Here is a 26,818-nt window from a genome sequence, read left to right on the forward strand (position 1 = left end):
AAATTGAGCTACCCTATGACCCAGCCATTGCACTACTGGGTATTTACCCCAAAGATACAGACGTAGTGAAGAGAAGGGCCATATGCACCCCAATATTCATAGCAGCATTGTCCACAATAGCCAAATCGTGTAAAGAACTGAGATGTCCTTCAACAGATGAATGGATTAAAAAGTTGTGGTCCATATATACAATGGAATATTACTCAGCTATCAGAAAGAACGAGTTCTCAACATTTGCTGCAACATGGACGGCACTGGAGGAGATAATGCTAAGTGAAATAAGTCAAGCAGAGAAAGACAATTATCACATGATTTCTCTCATCTATGGAACATAAGAACTAGAAAGATTGGTAGGGGAAGAAAGGGATAAAGAAAGGGGGGTAATCAGAAGAGGGAATGAAGCATGAGAGACTATGGACTCTGAGAAACAAACTGAGGGCTTCAGAGGGGAGGGGGTGGGGGAATGGGATAGGCTGGTGATGGGTAGTGAGGAGGGCACGTGTTGCACGGTGCACTGGGTGTTATACGCAACTAATGAATCATCGAGCTTTACATCGGAAACCAGGGATGTACTGTATGGTAACTAACATAATATAATAAAAAAACATTAAAAAAAAGAAACAATTGGGTGAATTCTCCCACTGGGCCGTCCTGGGTTCAAAACTAGAAAAGCAAATCTAACTTTCCTAACCATGTCTTTTGCAAAAATAACTTATCTCCAAGGAGAGATGTCATTTAATACATATTTTGCAGCATGTGAGAAGAAACACTATGTAATATGCCCATAGGCAAAATTAGAAAAATTATCACTCTTGGCAACTTAGAACTATTGAATATATTTCAAGGTCGATGGCTTAGAACAGAATTTTTGCTCTTGATCGCCCTATGAGCCTATTTTTCTTTCTCTTCCTTGTATGAGCTTATGCTAAATATACTTTAATCCACTCCTTGCTGTAGCCATAACTATTTCACTCCACCAAATACATTTTAAAGGCATGTATATATTTCATGGTCAAAGAATAGAACACGAACACTATTTGGCTACCCAAAACACTATGTTCTCTAATTTGCTTTGGATTAAATATAGTGTGCACATCATAAATCAATTTCCAAAGCCTATTTTTCCACTTGCCTTTACAACCGTCTTCACATCTTTCTTTACCAAAAGATGTTTTAATGCCCACAAAAATATATAATCCATGTGCTAGTTGCAGGCTTTAAAAAAAATAACGAATCGACTGGCATCTGCTTTAGATTATGATGGTAATAGTTCCAAAACGAACTAGGAAATTAGATAAAATAGGACAACATTTACTTGAAGGTATTGGAAAGCTGCTATGGTAACTATAACTTGAGTGCACGAGAACCTAGAGAGGAGGGAAATGTAAGGAGCTGAGCTGACCTTCTGTGTGCTGATTCTCCCTTCAAGACATCTGCTGAGTCGTGTCTTTAACAGGAGTTAGAATCTTTGAAACTGGGCAGAGAGCTATGGCTAACAGATAAGGAAGCCACTAGAACTTCTGGAAATCTCACCAGGGAGACAAAAAAACGAAGGTTTGATGCTGCCTGGTAAGTGGTAGTAGAGTGACCAAGAATCTAGAAAGAACGGAACACAGGGACAGATGATGAGTATCCGAAGCTGTTATATATTTCAGCAAAAGCCTGAAAAATCCATGAGAAAACTGCTGAAGACGTAACAGAGTTACAACAATCTGATATGCTGAACACCCCAGGCTTTCACCCCTAGGAACAGGGATGGAGAAGAAGATAGATGGAGCCTTACCAAACCCAAAACCCTCCCTTGGGTCAGCACTGTGTCTGATTAGACTACGAATTTGCTCCCAATTCCAGCTGTCTACCAAAAGGGATGGCGAACCCTCTCTAGAAGCAGTTAACATTACCCTGAGTCCCCACAGTTTCCATGTACAATGCCTGGCATTCAATCAAAAACCAGCAGGCATACCAAAAAATAGAAATAAGAGAATAAAAACAGACAATAGAAACAAATGCACACATGGCCCAGTTATTAGAGCTATTCAGACACAGATTTTAAAAGGACTATGATCAATATGTTTTTAAAAATATAGGACAGCATGAAAATTTCACCAGAGAACTATAATATACTCTTTGAAAAGCATCAAATAGAAATTCTGGAACTAAAGAACTACAGTAGTTGAAACTGAGAACTCACGAGATAGGTTTCACAGTAGATTGGCTACAAGAGAACCAAGGAGCTGAAAGACGGTGAGTATGAAACATCCAGGCTGAATCACAGAGAGCAGAACACACTGAAAATACAGAAAAGATCATTATCAAAATAAGGCGAACTTTGAAAAATTCTGACACATCAGTGACTGAGTCCTAAAAGGGAGTGCTTGAGTGGGACAGAAAATACATATGAATAGACAGTGGCCGAGAATGTTCCAGAATTTCTGACACATAGCCAACGGTTCACGGACCAGGATCAATATAAGAAAATCACAACTAGGCACGTTGGAGTGAAACTGACAAAAAACAAAGGCAAAGAGAAAAATGAGGAAAGGAGGCAGAGTAAAAAAAAAAAAAAGACACATTACCTTCATAGAAGGAACAATCAGGCTGCCAGTTGAGTTTTTAGTAGAAAAATATGGAAGCCAGAGGATGATGGAATACTGCCTTGCCAACACTAACAGAAATACCTGCCAATCTAGGCGGCCAAACACAGCGAAAACATCCTTCGAAATGAAGATGAAATAAAAGCTATTTCAGACAAACAAAAGTTGAGAATATTAATCACCAGTAGACCTGCATTAAAGACAAAAAAAGGAATTTTTCAGGCAGAAGGAAAAATGATCCCAGATGGAAACAAGGACATAATACAAAAATAAGAAACATCAAAACAGGTGAAAATTTAGGAAAACAAAAATGAATACCGACAGTAAAAACACTCTACTGTTTTGTGGAATTAAAAACTATATATGTATGATATTATATAATGTGTATATATTATATCTAATATGTATATTATATAACACATACATTATAGTGCATATATTATTTATAATACATAAATAATATTTGTATATAACACAAAATTTATATATAATATAAATACTTTCTTTTTCTTATTTTAATGTTTTTTTATTATATTATGTTAGTCACCATACAGTACATCCCTGGTTTCTGATGTAAAGTTCGATGATTCATCAGTTGCGTATAATACCCAGTGCACCATGCAATACGTGCCCTCCTTACTACCCATCACCGGTCTATCCCGTTCATTTTATATGACAATAATAATGCCAAAGAGGGGAGAAAATGAAGCTAAAGTACTAGAAGTTTCTGGCATCATTTCCTTGGGCGCCTGGGTGGCACAGCGGTTAATCGTCTGCCTTCGGCTCAGGGCGTGATCCTGGCGTTACAGGATCGAGTCCCACATCAGGCTCTTCCACTATGAGTCTGCTTCTTCCTCTCCCACTCCCCCTGCTTGTGTTCCCTCTCTCGCTGTCTGTCTCTGTCGAATAAATAAATAAAATCTTTAAAAAAAAAAAAAAAAGAAGTTTCTGGCATCATTTCCAAAAGGGCAGCATGATAATAAATCAAGGATAGATTTTGTAATCTCTAGGGTAACCACTAAATAACAGTAAAAGCATATATAACTAAAAAGTTAGTAAAAAGGAGAAAAAATAGAACAAAAGGAAAACAGAAGCCAGCATAAAGTTGATACCAAAACCTGATAAGATTATTACAAGAAAGGAAAATTATGATCAATTTTTCCTATGAATGTAAATGCAAAAAGGCTTAACAAAATACTAGCATACGCAGCGATGCATATAAAAGGAGATCCATCATACCTAAATGAATTTTGTCCAGGAATGTTAGGGAAGATAATATTCAAAAAAAATCACACAATGAAATTCCCACATTAACAGAAAGGGGAGAGAGGGGAGAAAAAGTCATATATCATCTCATAGATGTAAAAAGCACATTTGAAAAAAATTTAACACTCACCCATGATCTAAGACAAACAATTGGGAAATAGGAATAAAATGAAACTTCCTAATCTCAACAAAAAATATCTACAAAAAAGCCTACAGGGCACGTGCTACTTGGTAGTGAAATACTGAAGGCTTTCCTTCTGCGATTGGGAATGAGACAAGGATGTCAACTATCACCACTTTCATCCCACGTTGTGCTGACGGTTCTAGCAAGACAAATAAATAAAAGGCATATGGTATTGAAAGGAAGAAGCAAAAAACTATCATTATTTTCAGATGATATGATTGTGTATGTAGGGGGAAAAAAGAATCACAGAGAATTTAGTGCACTTACTGAGTTTATGGGATACCAGTTCACTCGACAAGAATCAGTTGTGGAATGCAAATTAAAATCACCATCCCGTACTGCTACATACCCATCAGCATTGCTGAAATGGACAGAAATGAGTATGCAAATGTTGGCATTTATAGGAAGCAGCGGGAAGTTTCATATTATGCTGTGGGACTGTAACTTTGTATAACAACTTTGCAAAACTGCTTAGTAGTATCGAATGAAGCTGAATGTATTCAGACCCCGTGAATCAGCAATTCTTCTCCTAGATATATACACAACAGAAATGCACACATGGGCTCCCTTCTCCACGCCCCCTCCTTAAAGTATCACTTGCAATAGCTGAAATCTGCAAACAGCCTGTTCGTCTATCAACAGCAGCGCAGATAAATACACGGTGGTGTATGGATACCATGGACTATTACACAGCTATGCAAATAAACCACCCAATTCCACCCAGACGAATGTCACACACACACAAAACAAAGTTGAATAAAAGAAGCCAAGCATAGAAAGCACATAGTCTACGATTTCATTTGTATAAAATTCAAGAAAGAGGCAAAACAAATCTATGAAATGAAAGTCAGAATAATGATTACATTTGGGGCGTGATTTCAGGGAGACCTCAGAAGGGAGGTTTCTTGGGTGCTGGTTAAATGGATGTATTCTTCTTGCAAAAATGTATTGAGCTGTACGCTTATGATCTGTGCATTCTTATGTATGAGGGCCATTCATCAATAACAATTTATAAACTACATCAATAAAAATAACTATTCCTTTAGTAAATGCCTTCTAGGTACAAGAGAGGCTGCTAAGATTTTTGGAAAATGCAAGATGTTTCAAACGGAAGGGGTTATAAGGTGGTTGGGGAGACCATATACGTGTGAAAAATATGACTTAGAACACAGAAACGGAGGAGAAGTCAGGAACATCTGAAATTAGAGCAGTTCTAACCACGTAGAGGCCACGGAGCCCCCAGGACACGTGTAAGTGGATTTTGACCCTCAGTCCATTGGGGTCTTCCTACCCCTATGTTGTTTGGGACACCGTGTACCACACTTTCTGGAAAAGCAATGGTGACGACGAGTAGGATTCAGAGACCAGACCTACTGGATTCAAATTCTGGCTCCTCCTCTCCCGAGATATAAGCGTTGGACAAATCAGTTACAGGTTGGAGACCAGACAAGAGGGTAACAATAGTCCCTAGCTCTCAGCCTAGCTGGGAGGGTTACATGAGATAACGCAAATGCCACCGAAACATTTGGCACAAACGAAGCTCTTAAGAAATGTTAGTTACGGTTCCTCAGCCCTGGGGTTGTAATGTGGGGAGAAGGGAGTCGTAGATGAGGGTCCCCTCAAGAGGCTCACACACAAGGGGAGATTGAACAGCTAGCGACTGCAGCCTGGTAACAGCCAAGCTGCAGGCATGGAGTAGCAACCGGTTCTTCCTAGTTGTTGCCATCCGAGGAAGGTGACATTTGAGGGTCAAAGATGCATAGAGGGGCGCCTGGGTGGCACAGCGGTTAAGCGCCTGCCTTCGGCTCAGGGTGTGATCCTGGCGTTCCGGGATCGAGCCCCACATCAGGCTCCTCCGCTATGAGCCTGCTTCTTCCTCTCCCGCTCCCCCTGCTTGTGTTCCCTCTCTCGCTGGCTGTCTCTATCTCTGTCAAATAAATAAATAAAATCTTTAAAAAAAAAAAAAAGATGCATAGAAGTTTGCTGGGCCAGGAAAAAGCTGTGGCGAAGCAGAGGTATCCGTGAGGGAGGAGAAAAGTAGTAAAGAAGGTGCATCTAAGCGGAGGGAACAACGTGAGCCAGACAGGAAAGCCATACGGACTGAACCGTATTTGGAAAACAACAACATGATTCAGTGTTAAATAGAAATTAATTTAACACCAAAACGCATGAAAACCAACTGGCATATTAACAAATATATAGAACATTTCAAAGCCAAGCAATAAATATTTTTAAATATCTCTTGGTTTAAACGTCCTGGGCTTGCCAACATTATCCATCCGTTAGCTGCCCAAAGGGACAGAAGAAGGGCCCGATGAATTATCTATGCGGACAGTGCGTGTGCTCCAAGATGGAGAAGAACCCCAGCGGTCGGTTTTAAGGGCTCTATCCAGGTGTCTCATTATTTTGACGTAGGGAACGGGTCAGGATTTAGAAGCAAATTGTGAATTACATGACATGTGGCCAACTAGACACCACCTTCCTGCTGCGAAAATCGGAAAGATGCTCAGAGACCGAGGAAGAAAACAAACATGATCTGTTAATCATTACAAGCAGAGGGCTTCTCCGAAACCACACGCAGACACAGCATTCTTAGTCACCGCCAGCTCCCAGACCCATCAAACGTGAACATCCGGATGAATGACTTTCGTGCAGAAGGATCCTCGCTGCACCCGGGGCACTGACCCGGAGCCAGGACGACGAGTCGCACACAGAGTCATGTGATTTAGTTAGCATTGACGGTGTGCTGCGAGTGGGAAACCCAATCTCCTGGGCTGCCTCTCAGAGAGTATCAGGGTGCCACGCGCTTCTGACATGGGGAACCTGGGGACTCCAGCACGGAGCTGGAGGGCCGTGAAGGGGGAGGGGTGGAAAGAAGGGCAGGCAAGGAGGTGAAGGGGAGAGCAGAGAGCTGAGACTCTGGGGTTCTTTGTCTACTTTTCAAAGACCTTCTACTTTGTTCTTCTATTGCCTAGCTCTGCAGAAGACGCTGAGGATAAATCCGTGAACTCAATGTGATTTCCACTCTTTAGGGCTGCAATAGAGATTGTTATAAGCTACAATGAGAAAAAGAGAAGGGGAAGGTCCAATCCGCCTGGCCTGTGGGCTAACAGAGAAGAAATGCCATCGGAGTTGGGGCTCAAAGGATGTTTAACAATCCGAGACAGCAACAGGCAGAAAGACCCAGAAGTGTGCACGTGTACTCTTTATTGCCCTTCAGGTCCTCGCCAACATCATATATGCCAGTTTCTTCCGAAGTGGGAAAGGCTGCCATAGCCCTGTTGGAAAATCACTCCCGGATCCTAACACCAGCACCAGTGACTAACGTGGGATAATAAGGTCATGGGGCTCAGCGGATCAGGACTCAAGAACCCTTTGTTCTTTTCTTGGCTGCCAGCTCCTCTGACACGTGCCAGTGGGGGATCCTGACTGTCTGTTTGGTAGGTTCGCTCCGTTCCTAGAGTCTTAAGTCATTTCCACTGGTCAATTCTGCAATTAGATAGATTTTCAAATATTGACTACTTAGAAACTCACTGTAAACATCTGCTATGTAAACGAGTTTCACTTGACCTGAAAATTAAGTTCATTATTTACTTTGAAGTGCATAAGCCTCATTTTCTGTCAATGGGAAGAGCGGCAAAGAGTAAGGACAATGTATCACCCTTCTTAGTGCTAAGCAGATCCAGTGTTTTCACCGGGGATTTACAAAGGAGTAAGGGGAAGTGAGTAGGTCCCCAGGCTTCCTGAAATCCGAGGTGCTCTATAAACGTTAGAAGTCACTGGTTTGAGCTTATTTTTCCTCAGCCATGGAATTTTGAATTATATGCATTTTTATTGTAATCAAATTATTTCGACCTTGCAAATAAGTGCCAAAAATGTACTGATCCATAAAATGGCTTTGCAGAAGCCTGCTAGCTTTAAAATATTAGGCATTAATTCAAAATTGCTCAGAGTTTGGAGCTACTGGTGTATTTCAAAAACCGAAGTCCTTTGTCTCCAGAATTTAAAGGGAAAGAGTCTAAGAAACATTACCAGGAGCTTTTAACACATAATATTTAAAAAGAAGAATTTAAAGAGAGAACGTCTAAGAAATACTTCCCTGAGCCCGGAATGCATAATATTAAGAACTCTTACATCCTATCATCAGGGATGCCGGTGACCTTGCAAAACGGAAAAAGGCATCAGATAAACCACAGCAGTAAGATCCTCCTGCAGGATCATGTCCAGGTAATTTAGACGCCAGGAAGCTTCACAGAAAAGTCCCGAAATCTTGTTTTACGCTGCAACAAGCAAAATCTGGAGGGTGTGAGAAGGACAAAATATGAGCTCTTTTTTGAAAGAGAGGAAGCCAATGATTGCTTAGCCCCTGCTACCCCATTATTTCAGGAATTTGTCTGGTGGAAGTTTGACTGCAGCTCTCTTGACTTTCTCAGAATTGAAGATGACAAAAATAGTCTTTAATTAGCCAGCCTACAAAGTATGAGAATGGCTTTCCTTCACCTCTGGGCGATTGCCTTGTGCCGGTCTGACACGGGTAGCTCCAAGGTCATTCCACAGTCTTTTGAAACAGTAATTTGTTTACTGCCAGTTTTTAAAATTTTTTATGTTCAAGTAATAAGGGATGGAGCCCCGGGTACACGAGGTAAGGGGACCTGGCTCCCGAGAGCTCGCAGATTCACCCGAGGGTCCTGACCTGTGTGAAGCGTGCCCCAGCCTATAAACACGTCAGAAGGACATTAGCCGTGTATTTACAAAGCACTGCCCTGAGTGGGTCCATTATGCCTGGTCTAATGGATCTGCATTCCTCTAAGTGCTTTTTAAGTTGGGTAGACTGCTCAGCCAATATCCCTTCAGGGTACTCGAATGTTTAACGGCCATAAATAGCAAGCCAGTCCCCCAGGGCAATCCTGGGTTGCACTGAGGAACACTGAAGACAAGAGGCACAAGTCCAGTCTGTCTTCTGTCACCAAGCCCGTCCATTTGCCTGAGCCTCTGTTAGCCGTATTTATTCAACTTTGCTAAGCTGGAGAGCAGAGAACAAACTAATGTCACCATCCTTCCGTCAGTTGATGATCCATCATTTGACTAACCATCCGTTAATTCCAACGGTTGACCACCTCCCACCCACTCACACTGTGTCAATTACCTCCCCGTGCTAATTTCATTCCCACCCACTCACACTGTGTCAATTACCTCCCCCGTGCTAATTTCATTCCCACCCACTCACACTGTGTCAATTACCTCCCCCGTGCTAGTTTCATCTGCCCGCCACCCCTGCCCCCATGAGCTAGGCACTGTTACTACCACCACTTGACAATGAGAAAGGCAAGAACGGAGATGAAAAAACATGCCCAAAGTAACAAAGGTAGTCCACCCTGTGCTATCATTAACCCCTAGGTGAAGAGGAGGAAAGTGAGCTTTGAGAAGTTAAGTAGCTTGTTCGAGGTTGCCGAGCTAGTAAGTAAGTAATGCAGCTTGAACCAGGTCTGTCTGAGGTTCAAGCCAGACTCTTTCCTCTGAAGCCCAGTGGCATTTTGGGTTTGCATCTTAAAGCCTGCAAGAACCCAGAAAGATCATCAGAATATGTCATCTTCGCTTTGCAAATAGGAGTTTGAACGAGCTAAGATGAAACAGCTACTGGTCAGCAAAGTCTAAGAGTTCAGGACTCCCCTAGCCCCCCGAAACTCTTACCTGATTTCACTTAAGAGAAAACGATCTAAAGCCTGAAGAAGGGCAGTTGGGGTGTGGTTGAAGGGTGCTGGCAGCAATCAAAATGTGATTATAGGATAATCCGAACTCTCTAAAAACTAAAAATCTTTGTTATCTTTTCATTTTTCCTTAGCAATTAATATTTCACAGTCATTCATTTTCAACATTTTTTCCTTTCTTGTGACAAGTTCATTATCTGAGATCATCTACCTTCTTTAAAATCAGCAGGGTTTTTTTAGCAAGTGATAATGGACTTGATTTTTTTTCTAACTATAAATTTCTGTTTATGTGTATGGGTGTGTGTTTATATACACATATATACCCATATGCATATGTCCATGGTATTTTCACATCTGGAATAGAGAGTCAATACTGCCGAACATAAATGCCTTTGTTTTATTTATTTTTATTTTTTTTATTATGTTATGTTAGTCACCACACAGTACATCATTAGTTTCTGATGTAGTGTTCCATGATTCATTATCTGCGTATAACACCTAGTACTCACCACAACATGTGCCCTCCTCAATACCCTTCAGCGGGCTACCCCATCCTCCCCACCGCCTCTCCCCTCTGAAGCCCTCAGTTTGTTTCCCAGAGTCCATAGTCTCTCATGGTTTGTTTCCCCCTCTGATCTCCCCCTCTTCAGATTTCCCTCTCTTCCCCTAATGTCCTCCATGCCATTCCTTATGTTCTACATATGAGTTAAACCATATGATAACTGTCTTTCTCTGCTTGACATATTTCACTTAGCATAATCTCCTCCAGTCCCATACATGTTGATGTTGGGTATTCATCCTTTCTGATGGCTGAGTAATATTACCTTGTATATATGGACCACATCTTCTTTATCCATTTGTCTATTGAAGGGCATCCCGGCTCCTTCCACAGTTTGGCTATTGTGGACACTGCTGCTATGAACATTAGGATGCAGGTGCCCCTTCTTTTCACTACATCTGTATCTTTGGGATAAATACCCAGTAGTGCAATTGCTGGGTCATAGGGTAGCTCTATTTTTAACTTTTTGAGGAACCTCCATACTGTTTTCCAAAGCGGCTGTACCAACTTGCATTCCCACCAACAGTGTAAGAGGGATCCCCTTTCTCCACATCCTCACCAACATTTGTTGTTTCCTGCCTTGTCAATTTTTGCCATTCTAACTGGTGTAAGGTGGTATCTCAATGTGGTTTTGATTTGAATTTCCCTGATGGCTAATGATTTTGAACATTTTTTCATGTGTCTGTTAGCCATTTGTATGTCTTCTTTGGAGAAGTGTCTGTTCATGTCTTCTGCCCATTTTTTTACTTGATTATTTGTTTTTTGGGTATTGGGTTTGAGAAGTTCTTTATAGATCTTAGATACCAGCCCTTTATCTGTAATGTCATTTGCAAATATCTTCTCCCATTCCATGGATTGCCTCTTAGCTTGGTTGGCTATTTCCTTTGCTGTGCAGAAGCTTTTCATCTCGACGAAGTCCCAAAAGTTCATTTTTGCTTTTGCTTCCCTTGCCTTTGGAGACGTGTCATGCAAGAAGTTGTTGTGGCTGATGTCAAAGAGGTTATTGCCTATGTTCTCCTCTAGGATTTTGATGGATTCCTGTTTCATAAATGCTTTTAAATTCAGACACAAAGATGTCTCACACTAAGAATAATAGAAGTAATATTTAATCAGAGTGTTTGACCTGTAAATATTCTCGATAAGTATATATCGGATGAATGAATTATTTGTTAAGCATCCCCTCTGATTAAAAATAGAATTCTAATCTATAAATCTTTAACTTGCATTTAGTCACTAGACTTTTAGTGTGATTGACAATACGTTAATCATATGTAAAATATCCTAAAACTTTAATATGTGCCAATAAAATATGTCCTAAAGTATGGGAAGAAAAGAAAGCTTTCTAAAAAAAGATATTCAGATCTTCTTGAGAACTACTCTGAGGTTTAAATAATACACAGTATGTACAGGAAGAGAGAGCAGAAAGTAGTCCAGACATATTTAGAACCCTACACTATTTCACGGAGTCCAATTAATCAGTCTTTCCAGCCTGTAGGAGTGTGTGTGTGTGTGTGTGTGTGTGTGTGTGTATCCCATGTTTTCTGATTATTTTTTTAAATGTTGTGCAGAAACACATTTTCAGTGTATTGAAAACTTCAGTGAGAACCCAAATTTCATAGTTTCCAGATAAACCAAATATAGAGTCCTAGATCCCACGTCAATATTGACATATGCTGTGGCTGACCTCCAAAAGACAAGATAAAGATGGCTTATATCCAAGTCTGATAACACAACAAACCACATATTTTTTCCTAGTGGCAATTCATAAAACAAGAACCACCATGATACAGAGAAGTCCTGTTTACTAATGAATGCTTTTATCAATGTTTTATCATGAAGTGAGTCAATAAAAAAGGCAGTATAAAAATAAAATAGCTAAGGATATGAGGTCTTCCTTTCAGAAATAATATTCCACAAAAGGTTTAATGTCTGCCATCCAGACCAGGGCTGGATCACTGGGGTCTTCCCACACTGAGCGAGCAGTTTCCATCTGGCAGAGGCTGGGTCTTGCAATGATAGAATGCTTCCTGTGTCTCATCCTTTCAAGACCAGTGTGGGCAATGGGCTTGGTGGGATAGCCAATCATCTGCTCATGGAAGGCCTGAAACAAATCTCAGTATACCAAAAGCTGAAATGGAACTTGCCCCATCAACATGAAGCAAAAACTCGTCAGCTAGGCACTTTGGGGCTCGCTAAATGGCACTGCACCTAGAGGCATTTACAGGAGGCAGATTGTCCTCTGCCCTTAATGTTGGACAATGGCTGTCATTGGCTTGTTGTCCACAGAGCTTATTCATTATTTTACACGTACTGAGCCCTGCAGAAAGTGTCTAGGCATAGAAGATGCCCCCAAAACTGCCCTTCGAGGCCCTTATCCAGCCTGTCCTTATCTGTGGGATATATCTTTACGGCTCCAACCACACGAATCTCTCCTTCCCCTGAATGCTCACATCATTTCTGACCTGAGTCGTGCATGATGTTCACTGATTGCTGCTTCACACTGGGGTCAACAGGAGATTTCTAGTCACCCACAGCCCCAAGGAAGAGCCCCCAGTCCTCATGGTGGCAAGTTATACTCATTAGTCCTATCAGGACTCATTTCAGGGCTTTGGCTTGAGAGATGAGAAAGTGGTGTTGGCTTGTTCCTCTAGACTTGAGGCCTGGAGAAATAATCCACAGGGAGCCTAAGAATGAAGCCAACACAGGGAGATGGCAGAGCCTAGCTAAGAGACAGAGAAATAGGGGCACCTGGGTGGCTCAGGTGGTTAAGCCTGCCTTCGGCTCAGGTCATGATCCCAGGGTCCTGGGATCGAGCCTCGAATCGGGCTCCCTGCTCAGCAGGAAGCCTGCTTCTCCCTCTCACACTCCCCTTGCTTGTGTTCCCTCTCTCACTGTCTCTGTCAAATAAATAAATAAAATCTTAAAAAAAAGAGAGAGAGAGAGACAGACAGACAGAGAAATACTGGGACCTTCTGGCTTATTTTGAGTCTTACATCTAATAATTCCCAAAAGTAAGCCTGAAACTTTTCAGTTCCATGAGACAATAATCTCCTATTTTTGGCCTAAACCAATTTGAGTTGAGTTTTCTTTACATGGAACGTGTGATAGTTAATTTCATGTGTCAACTTGACTGGGCTAAGGGATCCTCAGATAACTGCCAAAAACATTTCTGTGTGTGTCAGTGAGGATTAGCATTTGAACCGTCAGGCTGAATAAAGAAAATCGCCCTCCACGATACAGGTAAGTATTATCCAATCCCAATCCGTTGAGGGCCAGAAGAGAACAAAAAGGTGGCGAAAGGGTGAATTTGCTCTATCTGCTTGAGCTGGGATGTCCATCTTCTGCACTTGGACATTGATGTCCCTGGGTCTCAGGCCTTCAGACTCAGACTGAATTATCCACCAGCTTTCTTGGTGTTCCAGCTTGCAGAAGACAGATCATGGGACTTCGTGGCCTCTATAATCACGTGAGCCAATTCCTATAATAAATCTCCTTGTATATGTATTGTATGTATGTGTGTATGCATAGATAGATGGATAGATAGGATAGATTAGAGAGGTAGATAGGTAGAGAATAGAGAGAGTGCTAGCAGGAGTTAAAGGTATATCCCATTGGTTCTGTTTCTCTGGAGAACCCGGACTAATAAGGAGACAAGTGTGCCATGTTTCACCAGTACAATTTCTCCTTTCCAAAAGGAGGGTCATGCTGAGTGCCCCCCCATAGCCTTAACCTAGTACAGAGTGGTAGTCACTCAAAAATGTGTTGCTGCATTAATTTTCTGAATTGTTCTACTTCATTTGATACTGAAACTAGAAAGGAAGCATAAATTCATGCTGGCCATGGCGAATACACTTTGTGGTTCCTAGAGGTCTGATGCTCCCCGAGTCGGGCACTGGTTCTGAATTTGACACCCTGCCTAAAGCTCACTTCTACCTCCTTACCCGGCTATTCCGAACTCACAATCCAAATCAAGATTGACTTAATAGATTCTATTTCTATTTTGAAATCAGTATTTTTTCATGTGTATCAGTGGTCAAATCCTCTGAACTCTATCAAAATACAGACATACAGGGATATCTTCTGCAATTCTAGCCATATGGTCACTTGATTCCACAGGTGGGGCAGTTAGACACACAAATCTTTACGGATTTTCCCAGGTAATTTGCTTCACGGAAGGTTGCCCAGTGGAATAATAGATCTCCTCCAAATCCTAGGACTACCCAACATGCAGACACTCTTTCCATAATTACATATTAAGAAGTTAATAAAAACATATGAAATGTGTGTGTGTACCTACATGTGTATAGATAGTATGTGGCCCCCGAGGCGACTACATGGTCACCTTGGTCAGAAAAGCAAGCCATTCACCTTGCTCACATTCAAAACCCCCTAGGGCATGCTGTATTATAAATCATTTTTCAGTTTCTCTGAAGCCACAGCCCTTAGCTGAATACAATAACTTCGGCCCCTTTTGTGAAATTTTGACACCTTTGGGCATTATCATTCACTCATCTGATGTTCACGGGAGCTCACTGCATCAGGAAGTGAGGTTACAACAGTGAACAAAATAGTCAAGGTTCCAGCCCTCAGAGAGTTTGTATTCTAGTAAACATGAGAGGCAATAAATAAACACACAAATAAATGATTAAGATTCTTTCAAATAGTGTCAAGCATTTTGAATAGAATAAAACAGGATGATATGAAAGAGAGCGACTGGGAGGAATGAGGGAAATGTCACTCTGTGACCAGTTTTGAACTGTAATGCACTGTTTGCTCCCATCTGAAAATCTATGTATATATGGGCTTTGGCTATCTTTTCTTTGCCCCCCATGTCAAAAGACCTTTCTCATGTCAGGGTGAGGGGTGCAAGACATTATCCATTTTATTGGAAATAGCCTGCTCTCTCCATATTTTTTCTCCTTCCTTCCTTCATCTTTCCTTCCTTCCTTCCTTCCTTCCTTCCTTCCTTCCTTCCTTCCTTTCCCTCCTTCCTGCCTTCCTTCCTCCTTCCTTCCTTCCTTCCTTCCTTCCTTCCTTCCTTCCTTCCTTCTTTTCCTCCTTCCTTCCTTCCTCCTTCCTTCCTTTCCCTCCTTCCTTCCTTCCTTCCTTCCTTCCTTCCTTCCTTCCTTTCCCTCCTTCCTGCCTTCCTTCTTCCTTCCTTCCTTCCTTCCTTCCTTCCTTCCTTCCTTCCTTCCTTCTTTTCCTCCTTCCTTCCTTCCTTCCTCCTTCCTTCCTTTCCTTCCTTCCTTCCTTCCTTCCTTCCTTCCTTCCTTCCTTCCTCCTTCCTTCCTTTCCCTCCTTCCTTCCTTCCTTCCTTCCTTCCTTCCTTCCTTCCTTCCTTCCTTCCTTTCCCTCCTTCCTGCCTTCCTTCCTCCTTCCTTCCTTCCTTCCTTCCTTCCTTCCTTCCTTCCTTCTTTTCCTCCTTCCTTCCTTCCTTCCTCCTTCCTTCCTTTCCCTCCTTCCTTCCTTCCTTCCTTCCTTCCTTCCTTCCTTCCTTCTTTCCTTCCTTCCTTCCTTCCTTCCTTCCTTCCTTCCTTCTTTCCTTCCACTTAGATCCTTTACCTTCCTTTGGAGGGCCTTCCAGGGGGTCCTGGTTCCTCTTTCTAGTATAATCCTGAATTACAGACTTGTTGCCTTCATTTAAAAAACACCCATTGCACCCAGTGATCAGCTCTTCCACGCATGGGCAATAGGCTTACAGGTGGCAGCCAGTCTGGAGACCACACATATACTAAGCTGGATGAAAGGACAGAACTCCTAAGGTTCCCAGTCTCAGTGTGTGTGTGTGTGTGTGTGTGTGTGTGTGTGTGTGTGTGTGTGTGTGTGTATCTTCTATCAAACATAGCCACAGATGTGGTACAAGTGGCTAGCCACTCCTTCGGAAGTTATGGGATGAATTCTGTCTTCAGACAAGCCTCTAAGCATGGCCTATCTGGAGCACCAGTGCCCTCTCATGGATGAGCGGTGAAGCACCCTCAAAGGAACACACACAGCCTACTTTTCCGCAAGACCGCTAACACAACACACAACACCTCTCGGCCACTGCCCTCCTTCTCCACAGATGAGGAAGATCACAGTAGGCTGTCAGGAGAAGCTGACTTTGCCCACTCCTCTATTCCCCCCAAAAGGAACCTGTCCCTAGCAGGTGTCTCAGTCCCCAAATCACCATGTCGAAGTATCATTCTTAAACCTTCCATCCCAGCCAAATATGAATCTTCCTAAGATGATTCACTTTCAGGAATTATGAGTCATTTACCAGGTAGTGAGAAAGGATTTATGTAGCTCCTCCTTAATAGCAGACTTTTGACCTTAAACAAAAGGAAGGACCTTGGGAGCATGGGGCAACTCAGGGTCCTGGGAATGGTTCAGGAAGAGAAGGTTCACCCTTAGAATGATTTTGACTTACAAATCGAGTAGATTCATTATATGGTCTTAATTAACATTCACACTAACTCAAAAATGCATGAACTATTATTTGGAGATATTTTGCAGGTGAGGAAATCGATCCTGACACCAAAGAACCTGGCATATGATCAATGTTCAATAGATTAGTCCCTTCTTTACTCTGCTATTGCACACAGCACAGTAGATGTTCTAAGAGGAAATCTGCACAAATGAAGTCACTCTCTCTTAATGCCTAATGAAATACAAGTGGGGAAGTGCATGATGGGAAAGCAGAGTACAGAGGCAAATATAATCAAACACTACCATTTCTTAAATAATGGACCAATATGATTTTTTGTCCAATTCTTATTTTTAATTCAAAAGTTTAAGAAAATCTTAGGTTTCTAATTAACAAAAGGCATGCACATCAAGAATTGTGGTATTTTTGGGGGGCGCCTGGGTGGTTTAGTCGTTAAGTGTCTGCCTTCGGCTCAGGTCATGACCCCAGGGTCCTGGGATCGAGCCCCGCATCCAGCTCCCTGCTCAGCAGGAAGCCTACTTCTCTTTCTCCCACTCCCCCTGCTTGTGTTCCCTCTCTCGCTGGCTGTCAAATAAATAAATAAAATCTTTAAAAAAAAAAAAAAAAGAACTGTGGTATTTTTTTAAGTGAAAGTTTACAGAGACATTTCTTGATAAGCATGTTTGCTAAGGACATTACTCACTTTTATCTAAACTTAAGCTAGCTCCTAACCCCCCTCATGAAACAGGCATACATCTCATCAATATGACAGCCAATGCTTTTCATGCAATCTTGAAAAAGTGGGGTTAAAGGAAGCCAGTATGTCCCCATAAAGTCAAAACTCTGGGTTTGCTGGAGGGCCAGAGGCCATGTCACACTAATGACAATGTTATTATTAACACTGCTATCATTATCCTCATTATTATTGGAGACTGTGATGATATACACTGGCAGAAGGAGGTCTTTAATGGATTTTTGTAGGACCAGGAATGCCTACCTTCAGGATAAGATAAGAGCCTCTGGGTGGGTTTCTCCCTATGCAGTTTAGAAGGTGTGCTATTTCTTCTTGAAGAGTGAGAGCATGAGAAGTCAGCTAACTATTTATTTCCATAAACATACTGGCTATTTGGCAGGGGGAGCTTTCTTGGAAGTATCCCAGGAGCAGCAGGAGAAGCCAACTTAGGACTGAGAAGTATGGTAGGAAATCTACCTCATGGATAATTTGTGGGATAATAACTGAAAGATGACCCAAGTATCTTTTTCTTGAGAGTCTTATTTTGAATGACAACACTTCCCTCAGAAGAATCCCTAGAGGATGCCTACTGATCATGTTTTAGAGAAAAGTAACTGGGGATTCTAGGGGGTTAAGTTCCCCAAGGTAACACAGTAAGTGACAAGAGTTAGCAACTGAATCCAGGTCCCCCATCAAACCCAATCCTAGCACTCTTCTTACTACTCCCTGCTGTCTCTCCTAGGTAGACCAGCAAGACTTGACCAGTCAAGTCTCATGGGCATAGCCAATTACTGTTTACTGATTACCACCATTTCTTCTGCTTTATTGTGGGTCATTGTAATACCTAGGCAGCAATGAGACTTTTTGTTATCAGCCACATAGCTGAGCTATGTGTTCTATCTAATTGTATTCCACAATTCTCATTATTCTGTGACCAGTGTGTAGACGGGGCCATCCCCTACATGACCACTGGCCATGCATCACAGAAAAAAAGTCAATTCAGTCTTCATTGCCACCAAATCAAGTTATAAATCAGTTTTGATTGGCACCAACATTTCACAAATGAGTCAAGTATTTGTTGATTCTTCTACCAAAAAAACAAAAACAAAAACGATTTCATAGGGCTCTGACTTTCACACCCAGTAAATCAGAACTTCTTTAAAAGACTACCATGAGGACCAGAGCCTCTAGTCCCGTTTATCTCACTTGCCACAGTATGCTCGCCATCAAAAGAGTTTATTTCATTCCAGCTGACTGGTTTGCTTCACTTTGTGAGAAAAAAAATGTACCAGGAGACTTAGATGGCTGCAGAGCTAGTATTCCCTCCGTCTCTCTAGGCATTGGAAAGCTACTGGGGAGCAAACACATCAAGCTCCTTTCCACAAGAGCTTATACTACCAGTAGATAATACTCATTTAGGCCTCACAGCTGTAGGCTGAAAAGGACACAGTTAGCAATTCTTTTAAGGTTTGTTGGTTTGTTTAATGAATTCAAGTTCCAGTCTATATTTATACTTAGGAACTCAATTTCTGATCTGAAGTGGGAAAATCTTTCAGTATAAGCCTTGTTAAGAGCTTACTTAGTTAATGACAGCATGAGAGACTATGGACTCTGAGAAACAAACTGAGGGCCTCAGAGGGGAGGGGGGTGGGGGAATGGGATAGGCCGGTGATGGGTAGTAAGGAGGACATGTATTGCATGGTGCACTGGGTGTTATACGCAACTAATGAATCATCGAACTTTACATTGGAAACCGGGGATGTACTGTATGGTGACTAACATAATATAATAAAAAATCATTAAAAAAAATGACAGCACACTAAAGCTATATGAAATTTAGAGCTTTTCCATGCAAACTGCTTCTCTATCAATTAGCCATACTTAAACTCTCCTCTTTCCTCTTTCTTTTGCTGGCTGCCCACCCCTATCCACTTCGTATTCAGGGTTAATAAGTGAAAGAATGCATGGAACGAATAACTGTCAAGAACTCTGAGTTATAATTCTGGAGAAAGTGGTTGTGGGAAAGGAGGACCTCAATGAACTCCTTTATCTCCACCCAACAGGACCATAGTTAATGGAGAGTGGTTTTTGGCATTTCCTCTTATTTCACAAAAAGAAAATAAGGAAGTATATATTCAAACATGTATTTGCTATCTCAACAGAAAGCTCCTTATCTCCCCCTCAGCTGCCTGCCAAGCCCCAGAGGGATTCAGGGTCAATGATTATCATCTCTCCGTTCAGACACTTTGACATCTGTGAATATGTTGACCTTGAAGATTGGACCAAGTCGTTCCCAACAGATGTTAATTTGATTGCTCAGTTCTGACCTCAAGTGAGGTCTGGCTTTTGTCTTCATCGCTATATTAAGATAGTGATAACCTCCCTGAAGTCATAAAAATGCCCTGATAAGCCTTATCGATCCTGGATTTGAAATTGAACAGATAACCCAAGTGTATTATGGTAAACTTTTAACCTACTCTCTAAGACATATGTCCACCGAGGCAGGGACAAGAGTTCATGTGTTCTGTTTCATAAAAGACGTCTCCCTCATTTGTTTTTATATCAATAATTACTGCTTTAAAATTAACACAACCTGCTCTGTCCACTTTGCATGTACTTTGCCAGCCTTTGACAAGAGCGAAGATCTTTATAATCAGGAAATTATCGAAAACCCTTCTCTTAGAAAATTTTGCACGGTGAAAAAATTGGAAGACAATAGTGAGACACTAAAAATAGTGCTATTCATGGTCTTACCTTTAAACAAGTCCTGTAGATCTCAGCCCCATGTCAGAAGTGATAGCTCTCTCTTTGTGTAGCGCAAGACACTGAAGTCTCTGGGAATAAAGCCGTTTCTTACTGTTGTGTTATAAGAAAAGAGCATGACTTGGATTCAGACTGGGTTCAAATACTGGCTCCGCAACTTACTAGCCAGATGTTCTCGGGCAGATTACTAGACAGAGCTGAGTGTGAATTTCCTAACAGATAAGATGACGACAATATGCACCTTTTGTTATTAGGATTCAAAAGTTACCCCTTTCTTCCAACATACAGATCACAAAGAGACACTGAAACCCAAGCTTCCTTGTTAACCACACCCTTAAAATCTAAATAATAAATAAACTACATATTAATGACACGTTTTGTGTTGCTGTGAGAAGCTTTCTAACCTGAAGTAGAGATACTGTTGGCCAAATGCTTTCAAACTGGTAGACACAGAGCTTAAATAGGAAAATAAAACATTAAATAATCACTAAACTATCTAACTGCCCCAGAACAGGAAAACTGTGTGTCTTAGAGACTTGGAACAGCCATCTGTTCCTAAGTTCTGGAATTCCGTTGAGGTGGTAAGGAATGAGATCTGTGAATAGTCAAGTAGGGAAGGTGGGAGCAAGATCTAGAAGGCTCTAGAAGAAGCCACTGACAGTTCTAAACCAAAACGGTGCTTGGGCCAGCAGGTTTATGTCTGCCAGCCCCAGCCTTATTCAATGCACAATGTTGTCAGAGGTTTCTTAGGGGAAAAAAATCCCCCCAAAAGACGAATCAGGACCACATTCCAAGATAACTGAGTTGACCTTCACCTCTCCCTTCCTGTTTGCTGATGCTTGAAATTCTTTTAAAACTTGAGTGGCACACTTTTCATCCCATAATTACAGCTGAAAGGCTTAAATTTCACAAGCTTATTTCAGGCTAGGTGTTGATGAATATGAGTCCCAGTCAAAATATAACCAACCCGTCAACAAGTCTCAGTGACTGGTTATCAGATCTTTTTTGTGTGAAAGAGGAAAGAGGTGAAGGGGGCAAAGCACTGGTCAGCTAAAAGGAGATAAAAGGTCACCACCAGAGGGAAAGCTCGTGGAAAAGAAGTTTTATGTCACAGTTTCGCCTGAGAAGAGGCCTGTTGGCAGCTGGGAGGGGGTAACAGAAGCTGACTGAGCTCTGAGGTTTGGTTTAGGGACATTTCGGGGTTTCTAATAATTGTTTGTTTTGGTTTGGTTTGGTCAGGCTTCTGCAAGTACCATAAATCTGTTGCAATGATTTATGAACTACTTTTCCATTGGTGATGTATATTATTGTTCACAGCACTGGTTGGCTTCTTACTAGAAAAAAAAAAAAAAGGACCTTCTAATAGATTGATAGTGTAGGTGCTGGAAGGGAGACTCCAGCCCCCATCAGATGCCTCACCTCCCTCTACAACTTATTCCTTCTGTGGTGACCCAGACCAGTCAGGTATTGGGAGAGCCAGTCAGACGTTCAGTCGGTCATTCAGCCAATCAGCACATCAGACAGGCAGTCAATCTTCCTACCCAACCACCTAGTGTGAACTCTACTCACTTCTTCTCTTAGTCTAATTAAGATACCCTCCGGTGCAGATTTCAATAAGGATATTTAAAGTGCTAACCATTCTCGAAGTGTTGTTAGGCTACTTCTAATCCGGCTGGTCTTCAAGTCACAGATCAGATTTCACTCATACACACTGCATCTATTTACTCAAAACTATTTCCAAAAAAATTGCCATAGAGACAATACACTTGTCTGTCAATAGGGGACTGGTTAGATAAATTATGATGTGGCAAAACAAAATACTTTGCAGCTCTAGGAAAGAATGAGCGCACGTGCATGAGCAGCTATGCAGAAATGAAACGCTCTTTAGCGTTTCTGTCACGTGAAAATGGATAAGCATAGGATGCTGGATATAACACACCTACACGTGAGTGAATGAAAGAATTTCTATCCTGTGTATATGCATAAGTATTTCTAGAAAAATATACAAACACTAGATTTTACTAAGTTGGGGGTACAAGGTAATATGAAGGTATTGGGGAGGAAGGGTGGTATTTCAATATTTGCTCTTTGTACCATTTCTAAAATAAGTTTAGTATAGAAGATGAAAACATTAAGAGCCTTTCAATACACCTCAGAACAGCTTTTTGATATGGGTCCATCTCAGAAGAGAGTCACATATTTATTCATTCTGTTGGAGACTGAGGCCAGACACGCCTCATGGCTGACTTGTGAGCAGTGACACTTCTGCCACTCTTTGTAAAGCTGTCCTTAGCTTGGTGCTGCCCTTCTGTCTCCAGGGCTGCACATGCTTAGGCTTTGCAATGGTCACCTGTTCCCACCAATTAGGTCCCCCACCCATAAGCCGCAAAGGCGCCCTGGTCCTTGGCACTGGGCATGTCTGTGTCGCTCAGTGGCTCTGTCTCCTGCCTCGCTCATGTCCACAAGAACTTGCCAAGGAATAACATGCAATTCTTTCCTCCACAGTTAAAGGCGAATTCCTTAAGGGCCCAAAACAAAATACACTCAGCAAAAGCCAAAAACAGTACAAGAGCTGTGTTCTTAAAAACACTTAACAATTCACTGAGAATTTTGTTGATGTCATTCTATTGCCCTTAAATTAATTTCAAGGGAAAACTGGTGAACTTTTGTCCTGCACAAAGTTTTTCTTCATTGCCCCTCCTCCCCGGTCCTTCTCCCTCCAACTTCTTTCATGCCTTCCCAATCAAAACACCACTAACGACACCCCCTGCTAATCGCTATTTTGCTGTCAGGCCTAAATGGGTCAAAACTCCAATCACTAGTGAAACAAGAGGCAGTGTGTTGGGCTTAGATCTGGGAATGTACAAACGCTTGTCTAAGTACCGGTTTTCATATGCTAATATGTTATAGGAAAGCATTCCTGCTGGGCTGGAGGCCACTGACTAGAGCTGAAAGACCCAGTTTTCAAGAAGGCTTGGATAGGGTCCGGTCCCATAAGCAGACTCTCCTCATTTCTACAAACTGGCAGCTCACAGGCCTCACTGACACATAGATAGCCTTGGTGTGATGCACGAGGTAATTCCAAAAAATCTTTAATTAGTAACAGATACCTCAAACATTTGGAGGTTTCACAAAAATCTGGATCTAACATCCCTTTGTGACACAACTGGCCAGCCAAGACCTGAAACCCTCCATCACAACATTTGCATGAGCTGAGTAATGACTGCCCCTTGAGTTAAGGCATGCTCTCCAATTCAACAAGGCCCCACGTGCCTGGCTGTCCTGGTGACATCTATTGCTTAGTGACAGATTGCCTTCCAGAAGTCAGTTGTTTAAAACAACCTTTTAATCTTGCCCCTGATTCTGTACTTACAGGTGGGTGTTGGCTAGGCAGCAGTAATCTGAAGGTTTGATTGGGCTGTAGGCCCAAGATGGCCACTCCTGGGGCTACAGTGGATGCAGGTAATGTGGCCTGGAAGCCCAACTAGGACTGGAGCACTGATAGGTAGCCTCTGCAGCATGGCAGCTGAGGGGAATGGGACCTCTCACATAGTGGCCTCTTCCCCTGTAGCAAGTGTCCTAGAGAACCAGGCAGGGCTGCATGGTCTTTACAACCTAGCCTCAGAAGTCATTCTGTTGGCTGGAACAGTCATAAGCCCATCCAGATTCATGCTGAAGGGACACAGACTCCACCTCTCACTGTGAGATGTGTCACAGAACTTGAGTCTCACTGACTTGACCTGCTTGGATCCTACAGACTTTTGAGGGTAGACCCCACCCCCACCCCTGGAGCCTGAATGAATATTGGTAGAGGTACATCTTCCTGTTCCCTTCCCCTCCCTGCTCTCTGCCCTCCCTCAAAGTGGGTGGGGGACAGTATTTACTGAGTACCACCCAGATGCCATTCCTTTATCTTACAAATACGTCTAGAGCACCTATCTTGGGCCAGACACTTTCCAGACATCTTCTCAAATGCAATACTCAAAGCCACACCACGTGGTCGATGTTATCCCCATTCCACAGATGAGAAAACCGAAGTTTCACAAATCAAATCTTTCGAATGGGGTTGTACAGCTTCAAAAGGGTTGATCCAGGTTCTAAATTAGCTGTTGCAGTGTGTGTCACATGCCAAGAGGGGTGATAATTTTTGCTTTGGTCCCTGAACAATATCTCTACAAACATGTGGTAAGGCACTGCATCTCTAGTCAGCATAAAGGATTGTCCTCGTGTGCATGAATCCCCTGGCTCACGTCTCAGGGGAGATAATGCACAAGGTCTCCCCACCGAAGGGCAAGTGTTTGGAAATTCACAGATCCTTGTATTTGTCAGCTGTACGCTGGGGGGAAAAATCAACATTTCTTATATGAGAATCTCCCCCCACCCCCCAATATACTAGATAAAGCAGCAGTTCTGCCATTTGAGCCTCTAACCACAGGCTTTAGAACGCAGGCATGCCCACAGATCCATGTAGTGGGCTGCTTCTCATTTCTCTTCACATTTTGGGTGCCTGGGAAGAGATATGAAATGAATCAAAGAGGGAGAGATGTAAGTGAAGAGTGGTGAGCAAGGGAGATAGTAAGTATCTGCAGTCTCAGAAAAATAAGATCCTGGGCAGAAGTATGGAGGAATATGGCCAAATTCTTTTTTTTTCTTTAGGTAAGGCTCCATGCTGGGCAGGATTTGAACTCACAACCCTAGGATCAAGGCCTGAACTGAGATCAAGAGTCAGATGCTTAACTGACTGAGCCACTCAGGTGCCCCAGAATATGCCCAGGTTCTAAAGTGACCTGCATTTCTATGTTCTTTTTTTTTTAATATTTTTTTTATTATATTATGTTAGTCACCATACAGTACATCCCTGGTTTTTGATGTAAAGTTCGATGATTCATTAGTTGCGTACAACACCCAGTGCACCATGCAATATGTGCCCTCCTTACTACCCATCACCAGCCTATCCCATTCCCCCACCCCCCTCCCCTCTGTAGCACACAGTTTGTTTCTGCATTTCTATGTTCTTACACAGGGCCCAGATTTCACTGGTTTGTTGTCTGGTTTGAGATTTTCCAAGCCCACCTAAGTCTCCTCTTTTACCAGCTAGTTCTCTTTCTTCCTTCTGGTAATACTGTTTCTTGGCATGAGTAAGAAGGCTACTCTCTTCCCAGTAACACAGGAGCCAAGGAGAGGATGAGAATTAATGTTTACCAAGACTCTGCTAGTCCTGGGCTCAGCATGCTATTCATTGCAAATCCCAAGTGTAGAAGATACCAGCTCCATTTTTCTTTTCTTTTCTTTTTTCTCTTTTTTCTTTTCTTTTCTCTTTCACTTCACTTCCTTTCCTTTCCTTTCCTTTCCTTTCCTTTCCTTTCCTTTCCTTTCCTTTCCTTTCCTTTCCTTTCCTTTCCTTTCTTCTTTTCCTTTCCTTTCCTTCTTTTATTTTTTGACGTATAATTGAGATATATTGGTTTCAGGCATACAACATAACGATTAGGTATTCGTATATACTGTGAAATGGTCACCACAAGAAGTCTAGTTAACATCCATCACCACACATAGTTACAATTTTCTTTTCTTGTGACGAGAAGTTTTCCGATCCATCTCTTGATGGCATGGATGTGCATGAAGACAGAACATTAGTAGCAGCCATCTTGGAAGTGATCTACCACAGTATGTATCAGGCATTAATATTCTTTGAAGTCACTTTAAGTTTTCTGAGGACTAGGGATTCATTGTAATTTTTAAAACTTTTTTTTACTGAAAAATAATACATGCACAGAAAAGAAATGCTTGCAAACTATAATAGTATCAAAGGGAAGGATATAAAATAAAAAATAAACTGCCTTCCCAATCTCACCTCCCATTCTAGGGTCTTCTTAAGCTTCTCTTTGCCTATCTCCTTTTTATATCATATACATACATGTAAACCATATTTTTCCAAATATAATATCATTTTTTAAATATGATATTGAAGCCTGTCCCACCCACCCCCATCAGGCATTGTGGTATGCAAAGATGGTCACCTTTTAGTCTTTAGTTACTTCTTGAGAACTATTATTAACTTTCAATCCCTTAGAACACTTGTTCTCGGCAAACAGCAAGTGCTAAATTCATGCTCACTAAATGGAACTGAACTCATGCAGACTCTCACGAACATACATTATGTTGTCCTTAAAATCCTCGTCTTCTTTTTGTACCTTTATTCATCACTTTATCCACCATTTTAATTCCTTTTGGCCTCCCAAACACTTTTTTAAATACAGTAAAAGATCCTTAAATATGAGACGAGATAGAGAGAGGACAACATGAAATAATAACAGGTCCTAATTATTAAGAACTGAAGGACTGCACTTCTTTATACCAACTACGCAAATAAAAAATTGATAAAGTTTGGAAAACCCAAGATTGATAGCCAGTTGCTTTCACAGAAAGGTCAAAGTCATTTGAAATTAGCATATCAATTATTTGCTTTCAGATGGGTGCACGAAAGCTTGAAAATTCAACTCAACAACCATTTATTGAGCACAGACCATGTATTCATTGTTGTCTGAAATGTAAGATGACTGTGATAGAGCCATGTCCTTAGAAGAGTCCATTATTCAAAGGAGGAGACA

General features: G+C 41.8%; 1 long non-coding RNA gene across 4 annotated transcripts in view; it reads right to left on the minus strand.

Moving 5' to 3' along the window:
* LOC123781430 (uncharacterized) overlaps positions 1–26,818 on the minus strand; it is a 199,779-nt gene that overhangs the window by 96,497 nt on the left and 76,464 nt on the right. The window lies entirely within an intron of this gene.

The sequence above is a fragment of the Ursus americanus genome, chromosome 34 (genome assembly GCF_024610735.1).
Source record: "Ursus americanus isolate L20-20 chromosome 34, mUrsAme1.1.p, whole genome shotgun sequence".
In the NCBI taxonomy this organism is placed as follows: Eukaryota; Metazoa; Chordata; class Mammalia; order Carnivora; family Ursidae; genus Ursus; species Ursus americanus.